This window comes from Rhinoderma darwinii, chromosome 4 (assembly GCF_050947455.1).
Source record: "Rhinoderma darwinii isolate aRhiDar2 chromosome 4, aRhiDar2.hap1, whole genome shotgun sequence".
Lineage (NCBI taxonomy): Eukaryota > Metazoa > Chordata > Amphibia > Anura > Rhinodermatidae > Rhinoderma > Rhinoderma darwinii.
This window is the reverse complement of record NC_134690.1, coordinates 303,942,145-303,959,771: the sequence shown is the minus strand read 5'-3', so window position 1 is coordinate 303,959,771 and position 17,627 is coordinate 303,942,145. Positions and strand designations below refer to the sequence as shown.

The following is a 17,627-nucleotide window of genomic DNA, read 5'->3' as shown; positions in this document are numbered from 1 at the left end:
TCTTCACCCCCAGTGGTAAGGTTGTTATGGCGGCTGGTGTTGCGTTGTTTGGAACTCAATGCGTGGATTGTTGCGGTTCATGTTCCGGGGGTACAGAATGACATTGCGGATTCTCTCTCTCGCCTACAGTGGGAGCGGTTTCGTCTGTTGGCACCGGAGGCGGATCTGGAAGGGGTCGCGTTCCCGGGATGGCTTTGGGACGTGGTTTACGAGCAGCACGAGGTTTGATCAAGTCTTCTCTAGCGCCTGGTACATGGTTGGCGTACGACGCGCCGTGGAGGGACTGGGTGTCGTGGTTGACAGGTTCGCCCGAAGGTGGGTCGATGGAGGAACAAGTGGTAGCCTTGTTGGGGTTTTTGGGATGGGTCTCAGTGGAAGGCTGGTCGGTGTCTAAAGTGAATCGTTTCTTGTCAGCTTTGGCCTTTGGTTTTAAACTAAGGGGGTTGGGGGACGTGACGAAAGATTTCTTGATTGTCCAGGCGTTGAAGGGGTTTCGGAAAAAGGGGGCGGGCGGCCGGACGGCCGTCGCCCGGTTTCTTTCGCGCTTTTGGAGAAGTTGGGTGAAGTGTTGGGGAAAGTGTGTTTCTCGGGCTATGAGGTAGCATTGTTTCAGTTGGCTTTTTCATGGGCGTTTTTTGGGGCTTTAAGAGTGGGCGAGTTAATTTCCCCTAGTAAGAAGAGAGCGGGGGATGTGCAAGCGGAAGATGTAACAGGAGGAGGGGGGAGAGTGGAATTCTGGGTAAGGCGGTCGAAATCGGATCAAAGTGGAAAAGGTAAACGAGTGGTTCTGGGGGCGGTGGCAAGGGCGGGGTTGTGCCCGGTGAAATGCTATGAGCGATACGTCGCGCTGCGAGGGTGTAGGGGGGGGCCGCTGTTATGTCATACGGATGGGGCTTTCTTGTCAAGGTGCCAGTTTACAGCTGTCTTCCGTAGATGTTTGCAGGTGTTGGGTTTGGATAAAGGTATTTATTCACCACACTCCTTTCGTATAGGGGCAGCCACGGAGGCTGCGTCATGGGGGTTGGGGCCTGATGTGGTGAAGCGCATAGGTCGTTGGGAGTCGGGGAGGTATAAGTCCTACGTGCGTCTCCACTTTATGTGATTTGTTTTCTCGTATCAGCATGCTGTTTTGGTTGGTGTTATCGTTGTTATTCTTCTATTTCAGATGGTACACCTGCACTGGTGTGGATTCTTGGGCACTCATATGTGCACTGGGGGGCGTTAAGGGCTGATGTGCGGCCAGATGGGCGGCAACTGGGGTTCCAAAGGTCGGTGTTGGTGATACGGTGGCTGGGCACGCGCGGTATGGTGTGGAGTCGAGTTTTGCCGGATTTCCATCGGTATGCGCAGTTGGATCGGGTTCCTGATTTGTTGGTCCTTCATGTAGGGGGGAAACGACTTAGGTACTCGCCCGTTTAGAGAATTAATTCGGGATGTGAAGTATGACCTTCTCCGGCTTTGGTCCTGTTTTCCGAAGGTAAAGGTGATTTGGTCGGAAATAGTGCCGCGTAGTGTATGGAGAAATGTGCGTTCGGTAGAGCGTGTAAACAAGGCCCGGGTGAAAGTCAATCGGGCGGTTTCCAGTTTTGTGGTAAAAAACGGGGGATTTTTTGTGCGGCACTACGATTTCGAGGATGGCCAAGGGAAGTATTGGCTAGGTGATGGAGTGCATCTCAATGCGGTGGGCATTGACCTATGGGCTTTGCGGATTCAGGAAGGAATCGAGCGGGCAATGATGGATGGTGGGGGCTCGCATACTTAAATACATTACACAGTGTCACTATGAAACAGGCGGCTGTTAGGGCAGCACATAGTGCCCTAACAGCAGGCAAACTGAACAGACAGCCCTGGCGTCCTTTGTAGGTCCCCAGGGCTGGCTGCAGAGGGATTCCCTGCTCTTTGATCAGGTCACTGGGTTTCCAGTGACACGATCAAAGGAGGGGAGTTCTGGGGTCCGAATGTTTTCCGACCCCAGCTGTATTTAGCAGGCTGCTCGAAGTACAGGAGCTGTAAGATACAGCTCCTACTGAGAGGATTAGCGCTCATCAACCTCTTCTACAGTGATGCCAAAAGACGTCACTGTAGACTAAGCACCTGCACCCGCTGCCCTCAAATGACGGTGGGCGGTCGTTAAAGGGGTTAAAGACTAAATTTTTGAAGTAATTTTTTTTTTTTAAATAACTCTGTTTTATTTTGTATTTAACAACTTTTGAATTGATTTGTACTCAAAATAGTTTTTACTTTTTGAGATACAGCTTCTATGTATCCTGTACATGAACTTAGATATGATCGATAATAGCTGGATCCTGCGTGTCAGACGCTGTTCGTCTCGCAGACCTGATGGATTTGGCTTTAACCACAAGATACAGCTTCTATTTATACAGGATACATAGTTGCTGTATGTCAAAAAGTAAACATTTACTTGTTTATTTGAAAAATATCCCTTGAAAAGTTTACATAACCTTTTAACCCCTTTAGGACACAGCTTGTTTTGGCCTTGTGGACACAGAAGATTTTTTAAAATCTGACGTGTCGTTTTATGTGGTAATAACTTTGGAATACTTTAACCTTTCCAAGTGATTCTGAGATTGTTTTCTCGTGACATATTGTACTTTATGTTACTGAAAAAATGTGGTCGATAAATTCAATATTTATTTGTGAAAAACGTAAAATTTTAGGAAAAATTTGCATTTTTCTAAATTTAAATGTATCTACATGTAAAACAGATAGGACGTTACAAGGCTTAGAACTCTAGCAGCAATTTCTCATATTTTCAAAAAAGTTTCTAAAGGCTATTTTTTCAGGGACCAGTGCAGTTCTGAAGTGGCTTCGAGGGCCTTATATATTAGAAAGTGCCCATGAATCACCCCATTTTGAAAACTGCACCCCTTAAAGTATTCAAAACAGCATTCAGAAAGTATTTGAACCCTTTAGGCTTTTCACAGAAATTAAGGCAAAAGAGAGGTGAAATTTACAAATTCTTTTTTTTTTTGCTATTTTAAATACCCTTGTGTCAAAAAAGACAAAAGTATAGAAGGTATGATACCTTTATTGGCTAACCATAAAAGTTCTATATGCAAGCTTTCAGAGCGCAGAGGCTCCTTCATCAGGCAGTTTACAAATGAATGACTTCGAAAAAAGCACAACATTTAGATGTTACACAAAGACAATTAGTACATGAGGTGATACATCATTAAGATAAGCCGGGGCAATAAAACGGAGGTTATAGGGGTGATGACTTAGGAGTTAAGGCATCTGGAGTCAGTCTGATGGGGGACGTGACGTGTGTCCATGTAGTGGCTCATAAATCCTGGTGTTAGATTGAGGCCTTGTGTCAATGACTGGAATTTTACCATCATCTTGAATTCCCAAATTTTTCTTTCTCTGTTGTTTTAAAAAATTACCCTTTAGTATTAGGACTATTAAATCTGCCAAACTGTGATCAGGTCCAGAGAAGTGTTTTCCCACGGGTGTATCCACCTCCTGTTTTATTGTATGTCTGTGAAGATTCATCCTGGTTTGTAGTTTTTGTATTGTTTCTCCAATGTAGATTCCTTTATTGATGCACCTTGTACACAGGATCATGTACACTACATTGGAGGATGTACAGGAGAACGTGCCAGTGATTTTATAGTCCTGCTGTGTGTTTGGGATCTGGATGGTGTTTGATGATAAGATGTTGGTACAGGTCTTGCATTTTCTACTGTTGCAAGGAAAAGTGCCAGTCTCTGATGGTGGTGAGAGGGCAATTCTGACCAGGAGATTCCTCAGGTTTGGTGGCTTTTTGTATGCAAGGAGAGGTAAATCCGTGAATATTTCCTTCAGTTTATTGTCTTTGTTGAATACAGGTTGGAGATCAGCAGCAATTTTCCTCAAGATGTTTATTTGTTGGTTGTATATGACCACTAGGGGCACCCTGCTGTTGTCTTCCTTCTTTTTGTACTCCAGAAGATTGCTCCTTGGAGTTCTTGTTGCTCTGTAGATCTGATCATCTATAATCCTTGGATGGTATCCCTGTTGTAAGGGCGGGTTCACACATGGCGGAATTTCACTTAAATTCCGCTGCGGACACTCCGCAGCGTTAATCCGCAGCGGAGCCGTTTCTCCATTGACTTTCACTTTAATTTAGCAGTGTTCGTTTACACGATGCGTACAATTCCGCTGCGGAGCATAGGCTGCGGAGCGGAATTTGGTGTCCGCAGCATGCTCTGTCTGTTGCGGAGCAGTGGCGGACTGGTTGCGGACTCATGGCGGAATTTCTCCATTGACTTCAATGGAGAGTCAAAATTCCGCAATGAAGTCCGCAGATCTTATGTGTGCTGCGGAGCGTATTGTTTTTACTACCATGACATTTCTTCATTCTGGCTGGACCTATGTATTTCTAGGTCTACAGCCAGACTGAGGAAGTCAATGGGGCTCCCGTAATGACGGGAGCGTTGCTAGGAGACGTCTGTAAATAGTCACTGTCCAGGGTGCTGAAAGAGTTACGCGATCGGCAGTAACTGTTTCTGCACCCGGGACAGTGACTACCGATCTCAATATACATGTATCTGTAAAAAAAAATATAAGTTCATACTTACCGAGAACTCCCTGCGTCTGTCTCCAGTCCGGCCTCCCAGGATGACGTTTCAGTGTAAGTGACGGCTGCAGCCAATCACAGGCCAAGCACAGGCTGCAGCGGTCACATGGACTGGAGCGTCATCCAGGGAGGTCGGGCTGGATGCCGAAAGAGGGACGCGTCACCAAGACAACGGGCGGTAAGTATGAATTTCTTTGACTTTCACTAGGGAAAGTGCTGTCCCTTCTCTCTATCCTGCACTGAATAGGGAGAAGAGAAGCACTTTTCCTGCAGTCCGCAGCGGCCAGTCCGCATCAATTTTCTGCACATTTTGTGCAGATCCGCTGCAGAATCTGCAACGCAGATTCTGTGCGGCATTGATGCGGACAGTTGCGGAGGAATTCCGCCATGTGTGGTCATGCCCTAAGAATGTATTCCTCAGTGATAGCCGGTGTTGTTTTCTGTCTTCACTGTCTGAACAGATTCGTATGTACCGCAGAGCCTGGCTCTAGATGATGGATTTCTTTATGTGTCTCGGATAGAAGCTGTTCCATCTCAGATATGCTGGACGGCCTGTAGGTTTATGGTAGATTGTTGTTTGTATGGTATTGTTTCTCATGTATATGGTCATGTCCAGAAAATGTATTTGAGATGTAGAGTAGTTGAGAGTGAGTTTGATGGTAGGATGGAACTTGTTGAAGTTTTTATGGAAAGAAAGCAGTTCATGTTCAGAGCCTGTCCAGATTATCAACAGGTCATCAATGTATCGGAAATATGCTAGAGGTTTAGTTGCGCAGGTTGATAAAAACTCTTCCTCTAGTTTGGCCATAAACAGGTTAGCATATTGTGGTGACATTTTGCTACCCATAGCGCTTCCCATACATTGCAGATATATGTCTTTGTCAAATAAAAAATAATTGTGATGGAGTACGAACCTGATGAATTGTAGGGCTGGCTCTGTCGCTAGATTGTTCTTTTCAAGAAAGTGTTGGCATGCGGCTATGCCATCCTCATGGGGGATGTTAGAATACAGAGACTTCACATCCATAGTTGCCAATATTGTTCCCTCTGGTAGTGGACCTAGGGCTGAGAGTTTGCAGAGGACGTCTGTCGTGTCCTGGACATAACTGGGTGTGCACCTCACCAAGGGCTTTAGAAGATTTTCCACCCAGCCAGAAATATTCTCAGTTAAAGTCCCAACACCTGAAATTATTGGTCTCCCTGGATTGCCTTCTTTATGTATTTTAGGTAACCTGTAGAATGTTCCCATTCTGGGATTGTCCGGTATAAGGTCCATTAAACTGTCTGACATAGCGTTGAAACTATTGATGATATGGACAAGTACTACTGTGTATTGTTTGGTGGGGTCTTCATTAAGCAGGGTGTAGTATTTTTTGTCTGAGAGTTGTCTATGTGCCTCCTGGATGTAGTCAGATGTATTCAGAATTACTACAGCGCCTCCTTTATCAGCTGGTTTGATGATGATGTCTCTGTTGGATTTTAGTGATTTTGTTGCATTCCTTTCCTTCATTCTGAGATTTTGTGCTACTTTATGCTGTTGGTCCAATATGTCAGATTTCTCTTTTTTTTCTGAAGCAGTCAATGTAGTAATCCAGAATTGGATTGTATCCAGGTTGTGGGGTCCAGTTTGTTGTCTTCTTCTTTCTTGAGGTTTCTTTTCCCATCCCAGCTTGTGATGTCATATCTGTTTTGTCAGAAAATACAAGTGGTTTAGTGGGACAAAATGTAAGTCCTTTAGATAGATCTTAATGATGTATCCCCTCATGTACTAATTGTCTTTGTGTAACATCTAAATATTGTGCTTTTTTCAAAGTCATTCATTTGTAAACTGCCTGAAGAAGGAGCCTCTGCGCTCTGAAAGCTGCATATAGAACTTTTATGGTTAGCTAATAAAGGTATCATACCTTCTATACTTTTGTCTTTTTTGACACAAAGGTATTTAACATTTCATATTGTCTCTGGCTAACACGGTACTACACTATTTTTTTTTTTTTTTGCTGAAATTCATTTGTAATAAAAAAAAATCTTCAACACAGAAGGTTTTACTAGAGAAACGCAACTCAATATTTATTGCCCAGATTCTGCAGTTTTTAGAAATATCCAACATGTGGCCCTAATGGACTGAAACACCGGCCTAAGAATCAAAGGTGCACCTAGTGGATTTTGGGGGATCCTTTTTTTAGGAATATATTTTAGGCACCATGTCAGGTTTGAAGTGGTCTTGTGGGGCCTAAAGGCTTTGTTCACACGGAGTATTTTGCCGAGTTTTTTGACGCGGAAACTGCATCTCAAAACTCGGCAAAAGCGGCCCGAGAACGCCTCCCATTGATTTCAATGGGAGGCGTCGGCGTCTTTTTCCCGCGAGCAGTAAAACTGCCTCGCAGGAAAAAGAAGCGACATGCCCTATCTTCGGGCGCTTCCGCCTCTGACCTCCCATTGACTTCAATGGGAGGCAGAGAAAGCGTATTTCGCGCTGTTTTATGCCCGCGGCGCTCAATGGCCGCGGGCGAAAAACGGCGCGAAAATCGGCGTGCAGGGAGAGGAAAATCTGCCTCAAAGTTCCAAACGGAATTTTGAGGCAGATATTCCTCCCCCAAAATACTCCGTGTGAACATAGCCAAACAGTTGAAACCCCCCAAAAGTGACCCCATTTTGAAAACTACACCCCTGAAGGCGTTTTTCTAGGGGTATAGCTAGCATTTTGACAGTTTGTTTTTTTGCAGAATTTAGTAGAATTAGTCTGTGAAGATGAAAATCACCTTTTTTTTTCTGTGAAAGCATAGAATATTTTCATTTTTACAAGGAATAAAGGAGAAAAAGCACCCCAACATTTGTAAAGCAATTTCTCCTGATTACGGAAATACCCCATATGTGGTCATAAACTGATGTTTGGACTCACAACAGTGCTCAGAAGGGAAGGTGCGCCTTTTGGATTTTGGAGCGCAGATTTTGCTGGTTTGGTATTCGGTGCCATGTCGCGTTTGCAACGCCCTGGAGGGACCAAAACAGTGGATACCCCCCAAAAGTGACCCCATTTTGGAAACTACACCCCACAAGGAATTTTTCTAGGGTTATAGTTAGCATTTTGACCTAACAGGTTTTTTGTAGAATTTAGTGGAATTAGGCTGTGAAAATTAATATCAACATTTTTGTCCACTAGAATGTTGAATTTTTTACATTTTCACAAGGGATAAAAGAGAAAAAGCCGCCCAAAGCTTGGAAAGCAATTTCTCCTGAGTACGGCAATATCCCATATGTGGTCATGAATGTTTTTTTATTAGAAATCAATTAACCCTTTCAGGACGGATTCTTTTTTTCATTTTATGTTATTTGTAGTTATTTTCTGTGTCACCATATTTGAGAGCCATAACTTTTTTATTTTTTAGTCAAAAAAGCTTTGGGAGGTCTTGTTTTTTGCGGGACGGGTTGTAGTTTTCATTGGTACTATTTTGGGGTACATACGACTTTTTGATCACTTTTTATCTTGGGAGGGGTGGTGACCAAAAAATAGTGATGCTGGCATAGTTTTTCATTTATTTTGTTTGCGGTGTTCACTGTGTGGGAAAAATAGCATTATACTTTAATAGTTTGGGTCATTATGAACGCGGTGATACCAACTATGTGTACTTTTTTTTTAACGTTTTCATTTTTTTCCTATAATAAAAGACTTATAGGAAAAAAAAAACACTTATTTTGACACTTTCATAAAACATTTGTATTAAATTTTTTGTACTTTTTTTTTTTTTTCGTTTTTACACTTTCTTTTTTTACCTGCAGCTCTGATCGCTGCTAGAATACATGACACTACCTAGGTAGTGTAATGTATTCCAACTGTCATTGTGACGGTACTGTCACTCTGACAGTAAGTTAACGAGTCCTCATAGGCTTCCATACATGGCTGACCCGGAGGCCTGATGTCATCACAAGCATGCATGGCGGCTGCTGATTTGCTACAAAACACCCTAAATGCGGCGATCGCAAACAATCGCCACATTTAAGGGGTTTATTGCCAAAATTAGCGGCGATGAGCCGCTGATTGGCAACACTGGAGTGTCAGCTGTTGGGGAGAGGTGACCTCCCGGTTCCCGATGCACACCTTGTCGTTGACAGTGTGCATCGGGAACAACACAGTGACTTCCTGTCACTCTGACAGGAAGCCTATAAGGACCAGCCGGAGGTTGGTCCTGATGGGCTTCTGTCCATGGCAGACACGGAGGCCATTGTTTGGCCTCCGTTTGCCATGCTAACTATTGGCAAACCCCACGATTTCGGACCGGGGTCTAACGATATGTTAGAAACCCCTGAAATGCGGTGATCGCAACCGATCGCCGCATTTAAGGGGTTAATTGCCGAAATCAGCGGCAAAGGACCGCTGGCCGGCAAGAGTGGAGTGTCAACTTTTGGGGTCAATAAAGCACCCTCTTTTTTCACTATAATCCTTTGTGAGTGCTGCCTATCTATCTATCTATCTATCTATCTATCTATCTATCTATCTATCTATCTATCTATCTATCTATATATCTATCTATCTATCTATCTATCTATTGCAACAATAATGGTACCATTGACCTATAATTTAGAAGAACTGTAAAGATCATATAAATTTATCAGTCAACCTACCACCTAATGAGAGACACAAATTTGGCCCTGGATTCCATCCAGATAGTGCATATTACATTCACGCTACTTGCACATGTTTCGGAATTTGGTGCAGAAAATCGGCATCAAAACCGCAGGTAATTCCACAGGTAAAATCTGCACCTAATAGTGTTTTTTTTTTTAATGCGGTTTTATGTGCAGTTTTATATTTTGATGCGGAAATAGGTGCGGTTTTATGCTGCGGAATTTGGTGCGTTGTTTTAATTAATTTGTCAGATACTATTCGCGAGCGGAAACAGAAGGTAATTTGATATGCTGCAGATTTTAAAATACGCACCACAGGTCAATTCACATGCAGAAAAGTTCTTGAAATCTCATTTAGCTTGCTGGTACTGTATTACGCTGCAGATTTGCCGCAGGAAAATAGCCACGGCAAATCCGCACCTAATACGCATCGTGTACATTTGGCCACAATGTCCCATGTACTTTTTCTCCTGCAGTGAGGTGACCACAGTCTATGGGAAATACAGAAACAGCTGAGTTACTGTATCGCCAATTCACTATACGAGTCAGTTCACACGTAGCGCAGATACTGCGGATTTTCTGCAACAAATTTTGCTGCAGAAAATCGACAGCATAAGGCCGGATTTACACGAGCATGTGCGTTTTGCGCGCACAAAAAAACGCTGCATTTTGCGCATCCAAAATTTACTTTTTCGCGCAGCCGCCATCATTATGACTCTCTGTTTGTATGTTTGTAAACAGAAAAGCACGTGGTGCTTTTCTGTTTTCATTCATACTTTTTACTGCTGTTGCGCAAATCACACGCATCACACGGAAGTGCTTCCGTGTGCTGCGCGTGATTTTCACGCACCCATTGACGTCAATGGGTGCGTGATGCTCGAGAAACACACAAATATAGGATATGACGTGAGTTTTGCGCAGCGGACACGCTGCGTGAAACTCACTGACAGTCTGCACGGCCCCATAGACTAACATAGGTCCGTGCGAGGCGCTTGAAAATCACGCACGTTGCACGGACGTATATCACGTTCGTCTAAGTAAGCCCTAATTCAGTAGCCGCAAAGTGGATGAGATTTAAATCTCAAATCTCATCCACACGCTGCGTAAATGCTGAGCAAAAAAAAACGCTCAAAAATCCGCAGCATTTCAATTGTATTCACGTAAACGCTGCCTATTTGTTGCGCGTTTTCCCCATTGAATTCAATGGTTATGTAAAACCTGCATCAAATAGCAGATGTTGCTGTTTTTTTGTTGTGGTGGATAAGCAGCTATTCCGACGCAAAGTCCCCTGTCCCCCTGGGATAACGTTTCATCCCATGTGACCGCTGCAGCAAATCACAAGCTGCTGTGGTCACATGGGATGAATCGTCATCCCAGGCTGCAGAACGTCAGGAAGTCAGAGGACTGCGTCGCCATTGCAAGTATCCTTTTTTTTTTTTTTCTTTTTTTTTTTTCAGTACAGGATTTCCGCAGCAAACATTCCGGCCCGAAAAACTGCACAATTTGGTGCGTTTTCCCGGCCGGTATTCCCTGCGACGACCAGGGCAGATATCCTGCGTGCTTTTATGCAGCGTATCTGCCCTGTGTGAACATAGCCTATCACTGCGTGTATAAGGCCACCTATCTGCTGTAAATGGGGGACTATAGACTCTTTTTCTCGGAATTACTTGTGGTCCCGGGAGTCAAACTCTCACTGATCAAACATTTATGGCATACAGCAGAGTATTGATTATAGTGAATCTATGCAGGACAGCAGAATGTGGGCTCAAAACTGTATATTGTTGAGACAGGTTGGGTACCCGAGGACGGTATGTGTCTCCCAGCTGCCAGATGTCCACTACTGCCATAGGTTTTTAGGTTTTATTGAACAATGGGAAAAGGTTTTTTTTTCACAGTTTTTCCATTAAAGGCCACCCATTTTATTATTGTCTCTATTTAAAAACTTTGGTTTCAATGTAATTCTTTTAACCACGTTGTTAAAATTCTGCAGTCTATTGTCCTCAAAACATGCTAGACTCGCATAAAAATATCCAGACAAAGGGAAGAAACTTAGATGCTTGTCAGTTCTCCAGCCATTAGCGTGGGGTAGGATAAATTGGATGTCACGCTGCAAGCACTTAGCATGACTCAATGAACTATGATATAAGAGTAATGTACAAGTATTCAGTTTTATATACTCAGAGTGCAGGCGTGCTGAATATGACATGCAAAGAACAGAAAATGCCTGCACTTACACACATTACCACATCTACACCAAGACAATATTCAAGTTCTTGATCCAAAGCATAAAGAATGGCAACCATTTGTGGTTCTTAAATAGCTGTCGTCATTGCGCGATCTTTGCTTTGGCCATCTGGATAGCGTTGTATTCTTTCTCTATTGCTTCATGCATGGCAGGAGTGTTGTTTTCTAATGTGGCACGGCTCTTTTCTTCACCAGCCTGTTTATGGGTTTTTTTGGTGAATAAAGGAGAAATTGTCCGTTGTATTGGAATATTGGTGTGCTGGGCAGACATACACACGCCACACTTCACTGCACAAAGGAAAGTGCATTTAATAAATTGCTTTTCATGAGGAGTAGAATGCTCTTAGTGGATGCTACTTTTTTTGGACCAAAGCAAATAACTGAACCATAAAATTTTGAAAAAATAAGAGTGATACTAATGGACGTATAATAGTAAATCAGAAGTTAGAGCAGCAGCTAAAGTTTAAGTATTTAAAAAAATTTTGGCGCCGCAAATTTTGATTGCGTGAGTCACTACTGAAAGTGGCACTTTTGAATTAGGCCATAGACACATGGCTGTATTTGGAATCCATGTGCAATGTCACTGCATTTTATAGAGTGATACAATGGTAGATTATAACATGCCCCTTTTGGGCAGCTGCCCGTGGCTCAGGGATCTTGGAAGGCCCATGACCTCCCAAATACACAGTAGGAGAGTGCAGCAGTGACACAAGCAGTCAGCACTGTCAGTCCTGCACCATAAAAGCAATTCACATCAGAGCAGCGGTAAGCAGGAAGTCAGTAAGCGGGGGTACAACGTGGAGCGCCCTGGGAAGGTGCTGCAGCAGTAGGCCGCACCTTGGGAAAACTCGATCTGTAAAATGGAACCACACTCAGAACTAAGCGTCCGCAATATGGTGAGGAATTCCAAAATTGTTTTCTTTTAAAAACAACTGCCATTAAATAATAAAACTTTATTTAAAAATAAATTTAGACTTTCATTCCATGTTTTTACTAAAATGCATATTGTCAGATATATGGCAAAGAGATTAGACCAACAAAGTTCTTGTTTTGGCATACTGCAAACGTTGAGCACTTTTGTATTTAGTAGCTAAATAGTAAAAATTGCCAGATATTGGTTACCAAAAAGATTACTTTTTTCTTGTACATGTGTTTAAAGCAATCCTATCTAAAGTATAAGGGGTAGCTCACACCAACGTTTTTGTAGGCAGAAAAAAATCTGCCGCAGAATTTGAACTGACAGCGCTGTTTTAACGCTTTTTGTGTCCCGCAAAAAGGTTAAAAACGAGTGCCGCAGGTTTTTTCTGCCTCCCATTGAGTTCAATGGGAGGCAGAAAAGCTGCGGCATGACGCTTTTTTTTTTCACACGAGCGACCAAACGACGCCCAGGAAAAAAAACGCCTCTGCCTTCCATTGAAATCAGCGGGTGTGATTTCGGCTGTATTTTAGCGCTGATTCCAATGCGGTTTTAGTGTAAAAATTAGCACCAACTGACCCTTATAAAAATAGTCTTTTTGTATGCATACAAACTGGAAAAAGTTTTTTTTCTAATTGATGATAGACGATCGGCGCCTGATATTGCATGCATGATGTCTGTAGTATGTTTTCTACTCTCTCTTCATAACAACACCATTTGTCTTTTGTGTATCTGATCTCTGTCTGTAATCGGTTGTGCACCTTTGTCAGTTAGGCTTCGTTCACTTCTGCGTCGGTTCATGGGTTTCCGTTGTTTTCAATAGCGTAGTCGACTGCGCTATTGATTCCGTCAAAACAACGGAAACTTTATACAACGGAAACCATTTGCAACGGATCTGTCACCATTAAAAATCAATGGTGATGCAAACAGGAAACTATGGTTTTCTTTTGTTTCAGTTTGGTTTCTGTTCATGGGTTCCCCTGACTGTTAGGAAATGTATTTTCCTTTAATGATATCCATGACTACTGTTCTGGTTTTTCCTTGAGCCTATCTCTTTTCTGCCTATCAGATTTGGTTTAGTATTTATAACTGTCCTTCTCACTCAGTCTTTGCTTGTGATTTTTCTTACCTTCTGGTGTCTTGATCAAGTTTCTGACAACCCCATACCTCAGACTTTTGGACTTCTTGGAATACTGACCTCGGCTTGCCTCTCGTTAACTCCTTGTTTGCTGATTTCGATTATCTTCTCCCAGCTTGCTCTGACCTTTGCTTTACCTGGTATCCACTTACTTATTGATTTGGACTTTCTGTTTAACCTCTGGCTGTCCGGTTATCCTGTTTAGGTTTGCCTGCATTGAACTCTTCTAAAACAACCTGGATTCTATGCAGCAAAAAACCATCCCGCCTTGTGGTGGGCTCTGGCGAATACCATAGACTAGCCTTAGACTCTGTTGATCAAAGTTGTGGTGGATTTGAGGTTGCGGATTTAAATGCACGCTCTCTCCCAGCAGTCTCCAGTAGCCTTTGGGGAATCGCTCTCCTAGCAATTCCATATCACTGACGGTAGGGCCCGACGGAACCCATGAACGGAACCCCGACGCAGATGTGAACGACTCCTTAGACATAAATCAGGACAGGAAGACAGGGAAAATGAAAAATAAAGTATATCAGAAATGTGCATAACTTTTAATTTTCCAACAAACCTATTAAATCAAACCTATTAAACTGTGTAAAGCTGTGCAAAGTTTTCAGATGAATTGTGTTAAAGGGGTTGTCTCATGTACATTTTTTTTTCTTAAATGGACACTAACTTTTCAAATTACTTATGCTATTCTAATATTATGCCTGATATATATCAACTGTGTATTTTACTTACTGCTAAAATTTAGTTGTTTTATACATGCAAATTCTGGGTGAAGTTACTGCCACTAGGTGTCTACCTACCTGTAATCTGCTGTCCACCCCCTGTTGTCAAGCAAAATCCATCCATAATTACAGAGCAGAGGAAACATACTGCAGGAAGTGGGGGTGTGTCTCTTCACAGCCTGCCCACAGAAGTCTATGGATAGGAGAAGGGGAGCAGGGAGAGAAAGACACACAGATACACTGATGTCCATAGAAGTCTATTTAGAGGGGAGGGTGGAGCAGGAGGAGAGAGAGGAAGGGTGAAAGAAAAGCATACACTGCTGCTCCCTATAGAAGACTATGAAGAGGAGAGGGGGACAGGAGGAGAGAGCAGGAACAAAGAGAGAGACACACAGACATTCTGGCCATAGAAGTCTATATAGAGGGGAGGCAGGAGCAGGAGGAGGGAGCAGAGAGAGGGGAAGGAGACACAGAAACACTGCCCATAGAAGTCTACGGAGATGGAAGGAGGAAGCAGGAGCAGAGAGGAGACAGGCTGCTGGCATATGTTAGATCTCACCCCAGTTCTGGATTCTTAGCTACATTGCTAATTACTTCTGTATAATCCCCTTTGATAGAAATAAGAGAGCAGAATGTTCTCTTCTATGTGTGCAGTGTATAGAGAGATAAAGAAAAAAGGCACAGTGCCACATAGTGTAAGTGAGGGTGGATTCACACGAACGTGTATTGGGTCCGTGCGGGCTGCGTGGTTTTCACGCGCCACGCACAGACCAATACAAGTCTATGGGGCAGTACAGACAGTCCGTGCTTTTTGTCCGCTGCGCAAAAAGCGCGATATGGTCAATATCTCCGCGTATTTCGTGCATCACGCACCAATTGAAGTCAATGGGTGCGTGAAAACCATGCAGGTCGCACGGAAGCACTTCCGTGCGAACTGCCTGTTTCGCGCACCAGCTGTCAAAAGGATGAATGTAAACAGTGCTTTTCTGTTTACAAACATCCAAACGGAGTGTCTTTGAGATGAGCGAACCCGGACAACCGAACCGAACTTCACCGGGTTCGGCCGAACTCGGCAAAAACATTTCCGGTACGCGACGTCAGGAGATAGTCACTGTCCAGGTTGCTGAAAGAGTTAAACTGTTTCAGCACCCTGGACAGTAACTTCCGATCCCAATATAAAAAAAAGAAGTTCTGACTTACTGATAACTCCCGGCTTCTTCCTCCAGTCTGACCTCCTGGGATGACAATTCAGTCCAAGTGACAGCTCCAGCCAATCACAGGCCAAGCACAGGCTGCAGCGGTCACATGGACTGCGGCGTCATCCAGGGAGGTGGGGCCCGATGTCAAGAGAGGCGCGTCACCAAGGACGCGTCACCAAGGCAACGGCCGGGAGGGAAGTTCTCTGTAAGTACGAACTTTTTCTTTTTTTTTAACAGGTTTCTCGATATTGTGATCGCCATTCACTGTCGAGGGTGCTGAAAGAGTTAACTGCCGATCATTTAACTCTTTCAGCACCCTGGACAGTGACTGACGTCGACTAGACTCATCTCTATGATGGCGGCTGCGCGAAAATCACGCAGCCGCGCATCATACACGGATAACACACGGAGCTGTCAAGTGGTTTTTGCGCGCGCAAAACGCCGTGTTTTTTGCGCGCGCAAAAACGCAACGTTCGTCTGAATAAGCCCTAAATCCCAGGAGTTACTGTCGGTAAAAACGAATAAATGCTCACCAAAAGACAGATGGATAAGCGCGTCAAGAATGCTGTTTGAAGAAAGTGCTACTGCCGAGATCCAAACCGGTGAGGCCAACTGAAGCAATATATGTTTTTAAGAAAAAATGGATCAGTAAAGGCGCTGCTACTTAATCTATTTTACCATCTGCATTTATCCTCATTAAGTAGCAGCGCCGTTACTGATACATTTTTTCTTAAAAACATATATTGCAGTGTATAGAAGACATGATCGGAGTTACACTCCACCCACTAGCTCAGAGATAACGGAGAATTAGAGCATACATGGGAAAACTGCGTTTAGTTGCTTCTGTCTAAAATATGTAACACCTATCATTGCAGGGGCCTATGGCTTGTTTTTGAGTATGTTTTATGAATCATTATAATGTCAAGGACATAGGTGACTTTTTCATATACTATATACTATTTTTCTTTAAATCCTTTAATTGAATCATAATTCTATCTCTATCTATCTATCTATCTATCTATCTATCTATCTATCTATCTATCTATCTATCTATCTATCTATCTATCTATCTATCTATCTATCTATCTCGTTTACCATTCCATGTATTATATTATAATTTCTAGCACAGTCTTTGTCAATATTGTTAGATATCAGGTATTAACTCACTGTGAAGAAAATGTTTGTAATAATTAAATTTGATGTTCTAACATAAAAGGGTTAAACATTGTTTTCTTTTTGGCTCCACCAAATTCTGTGGTCCTCAAATTTGCCAATTGAAGCTTGAAAATCCTGGAGACCCTTAGTAACCTCCTTTGAATTCCCGCACCTGCTAGTAATGTGCTTCATTCTTTCTCTATTATAAAAGGCATCTCCTTGTTTTCCAGACCTAGATGGGAAGCGTTTGCGGAGACTGCATGTTTTGGTGCAAAACGCTGTACCTTTTAAAAGAGGAGGCTACAACTTGTAAGTATATATGACTATTATTATTCCTATTACTAGCATTCCTAGAAGTGTTTTGGTCGATTTGCATTTATTTTGTATTTTTTTTAATACGATGAAGTGGTAGAACTGTGATTTTACAAGAAGCCATTTAATGTTGTAAAGAATTTCTTTCCATGGGACTTGAAAACTACTGTAAGTTATACACTATTTACAATATAAGTGTATGCAAAAGTTTTTAGATTAATTGCTAATTCAAACCATATTTTATAATGTGCATTTATGAATAAGAAGTTAGCAGGTCAGATGAAGATATTCCTAGGTTTGAGAAAATGCATTGACCCTTTGTAACCTTTCAGGTTGTTATTGTCTCCACTAATTGTACTTTGAAGCTATGTTCACACAGGGTATATACGCTGCGTAGAAGCACACAGCGTATCCGCCCTGCGGCACACAGGACGAATTCCGTCTGAAAAACCGCACCAAATTGTGGTGCAGTTTTCCGGACGGAATGTCTGCTGTGGAAAACTGCCCAGAAAAAAAATGGATATTTACCATGGCGACGCCTCCCTCCGACGTCATGGTGCTCTGCAGCCCTGGGATGATGTTTCATCCTATGTGACCACTTCAGCCTCTGATTGGCTGCAGCGGTCACGTCGGATGAAACGTTTCTGTTATCTGCAGCGGATATTCCGGGGCGAAAAACTGCTCCACATCCCAGGAGGCCAGCCTGGAGGAAGAAGCATAGACTTCTGGGTAA

General features: G+C 43.1%; 1 protein-coding gene across 1 annotated transcript in view; it reads left to right on the top strand.

Annotated features, from left to right (window-relative positions):
- Positions 1-17,627, top strand: part of TIAM2 (TIAM Rac1 associated GEF 2) — a 393,945-nt gene that overhangs the window by 90,661 nt on the left and 285,657 nt on the right. Inside the window, exon 2 of the mRNA XM_075862681.1 lies at positions 16,813-16,891. The gene's annotated coding sequence lies outside the window, so the exon portion shown is untranslated. The remainder of the gene's footprint in view (positions 1-16,812; positions 16,892-17,627) is intronic.